General features: G+C 46.1%; 1 pseudogene across 1 annotated transcript; it reads left to right on the plus strand.

Annotated features, from left to right (window-relative positions):
* Window positions 1-514: 514 nt before the first annotated feature.
* On the plus strand, window positions 515-2,410 carry LOC310782406 (protein mono-ADP-ribosyltransferase PARP8 pseudogene; annotated as a pseudogene). Its single transcript has one exon. The product of its transcript is annotated as a protein mono-ADP-ribosyltransferase PARP8 pseudogene (transcript).
* The last annotated feature ends 509 nt before the right edge of the window (window positions 2,411-2,919 follow it).

The following is a 2,919-nucleotide window of genomic DNA, read 5'->3' on the forward strand; positions in this document are numbered from 1 at the left end:
AGGGCAATCACCTAATTAAAAAATTTGGCTCCGTCAGGTCACCCGCACGGGTGCTCTTTACACCCCCTGAAAGTTTCAGCCCGATTGCACACAGATTCAGTCCACATTGTCAAATTTATAGATTATTATTAATAGGCCTTCACACTCAGAGCCATTGTGACATCATCAGCACTCGATGATGTCATCAGCGAGCAATTGTGATGTCATCAGTGATGTCACTTAAGCCATTGTGACATCATCAGTGATGTCATAAATACGTCCCTGCAGAGGCAATAAATAGGAGGGGTAGAGTTTGTGTAACCTCACTGAAGAGTGAGTAAATGGGCACTGAACTAGTCCATACCCGGGGATGCGCGCGCACCACTCAGCACAGACTTCACTTAAATTTGGGAAAATGGAAAAAACAACGTTGTCAGTCCCAAATGCCCATGTGCAGTTTCAGACTGATAGGAGGCTGGCAGCGGGAGAAACTAGCAGCCATAGCAGCTGTTTGAGCGGGCTGTATTTGACGGGGATGTGTTCAAGGCAGGAGAGGATACAACAAGACATCGACATTGTTATTGAAAGGTGCAAGGCCGAGACAGACTGCCTGTTCTCTGATTTCAGATACTCAGATGCCACTTTCACTTTCACCTACTCTAAAGGATTGAAAAAGGTTTCTTACTCTGTGCATGTCTCCGATGACTATCCAGACAACACCTGTGTGTCCAACTCTGAAGGTGATGACGAAGTTTTAATCACAACAGATCCCATTCCTCTCATTTTTCATCAAATTGCAACAGAGATCAAGCTAAACGGTGCCACCAGCTGCCTGTCCAGCGGATCCAAAAATCAGCGCCATTATGCCATCGAGGAAGATTCTGAGGGAGACAATGACTCGCAGGATGTCTACTATGGTCAGATGGACTTTGATGATGAGCTCCACAAGCATCCCCAGTTGGAGGCAGATCTTCAGGCCGTGAGGGATTTGTACGGACCTCATGCAGTCTCTCTCAGGGAATATGGTTCCATCGATGATGTGGACATTGACCTACACATTGATGTCAGCTTCCTAGATGAAGAAATTGCATTGGCCTGGGGTGTGATTAGGCGAGAGCCTGTTACCGTGCGGCTTCAATGCTCGCCAACCCAGTACGTGGACCATGGAGCAGTCCCAAAGATTGATGTCTTCCAGGTGTCAACAAAAGACAGGTTTGGGCTGGGCCATCAGCTGAAGAAGATCATGGAAACGTTTGTCAGCCAGCAATGGAAGGACCAGAGTAAAGACAAAGGTAAAGGCAGTCTTGTCCAGATCATGGAGTATGCAGAGAAAAGGATTCCTCTTGTCAACGAGTTTTGTGTTCTGTGTGACGAGCGTCATGTTTTCCTGAACGGGTCGATGCTCAAGCCCACAGTGTGTGAGCGGGAGCTGTGTGTGTTTGCCTTCCAGACGCTGGGAGTGATGAGCGAAGCTGCTTTCGAGATCGCCACAGGAGGTCAGGTAGTGGATTTGTTAGTGTCCATGTGTCGCTCTGCACTGAAGTCTCCCCGGAAAACACTCATTTTCGACCCATATCCCTCTGTGGTGGACCCTAATAACCCCAAGAAACTGGCCTTGAACCCAAAGACAAAGGACTACGACCGAGTGATGAGAGCCCTCGACAGCCTTACATCCATCCGAGAGATGACCCAGGCGCCTTACTTGGAGATAAAGAAGCAGATGGACAGTCATAACCCCTTAGCTCATCCCTTACTGCAATGGGTGATATCCAGTAACAGGTCACACATTGTCAAACTCCCCGTCTCGAGACAGCTGAAGTTCATGAAGACGCCGCACCAGTTCCTCCTGCTGAGCAGTCCGCCGGCCAAGGAGTCCAACTTCTGTGCTGCCAAAAACCTCTTTGGGAGCACGTTTGCTTTCCATGGTTCCCACATAGAGAACTGGCACTCCATTTTAAGAAAGGGACTGGTTGTGGCCTCCAACACAAAACTCCAGGTCAATGGTGCCGTACACGGGAAGGGGATCTATCTCAGCCCAATGTCGAGCATGTCCTTTGGCTACTCAGGGATGCAAAGACAGTTAAGGCAACAGAAAGTGAGTTCAACTCCAGAGAAGAAAGGCCAACATCCTCAGTTCTTACAGAGTCAGAATCTGAAGTGCATAGCCTTATGTGAAGTGATCACTTCCGGTGACCTGCACAAACATGGAGATATCTGGGTTGTTGCCAACCCGGATCATGTCTGCACAAGGTTTTTCTTTGTCTATGAAGATGGGCAGGTGGAAGACACAAGCATCAATACACAAGACCAAGGCATCCATGAGGAAATCCTGCAAGTCATCGGCAACCAGACGGCCACAACAGGCCCGGCGTTAGGGGGATGCCTGACCGGGCCGGGCCCCCCCATTCCCCAAACTGGCCCCCCCAATTAAAAAATAAAAATAAAAAAATAAATAAAATTAGGCTAAAAACGTTTTTCCGTTTTAAAGTTTAAAACGGAATCTGGCTGTCATTAGGCATTGATTAACTGAATGCTATTGCTAACTGTTACTTTGAACATCCATTTGCAATGATTCTGGCTGGATATTTTTACCTACTGTCTTCTATAACTTCTTTGTACTGAACTCTAATGTTCACTCATATCCAACCAGACAATCACATAACATTCACCTTCCAAATTTAGGTAAATTTAACATTAGGTATAGAGGTCCATCCTTATGGAATTCCAGCCCCCCTTCAATCAGAACCTGTCAATCATTGCCTATTTTTAAATCAAGAATGAAAAAAAACCTGTTAAATCAATAATATCTCTTATCTGCATACATGTTTTTAACTCTTCTTCTTTACTTTCTTTTTTTCGTTAACACATTCACTGCCAGCCTTTTTTTTTTTTACTGTAGGTAGCTTTTGCCAGAGGGTTTTTTTGAGGATTCTGGCTCAT

The sequence above is a fragment of the Poromitra crassiceps genome (assembly GCF_964638095.1).
Source record: "Poromitra crassiceps genome assembly, chromosome: 9".
NCBI classification, from domain to species: domain Eukaryota; kingdom Metazoa; phylum Chordata; class Actinopteri; order Beryciformes; family Melamphaidae; genus Poromitra; species Poromitra crassiceps.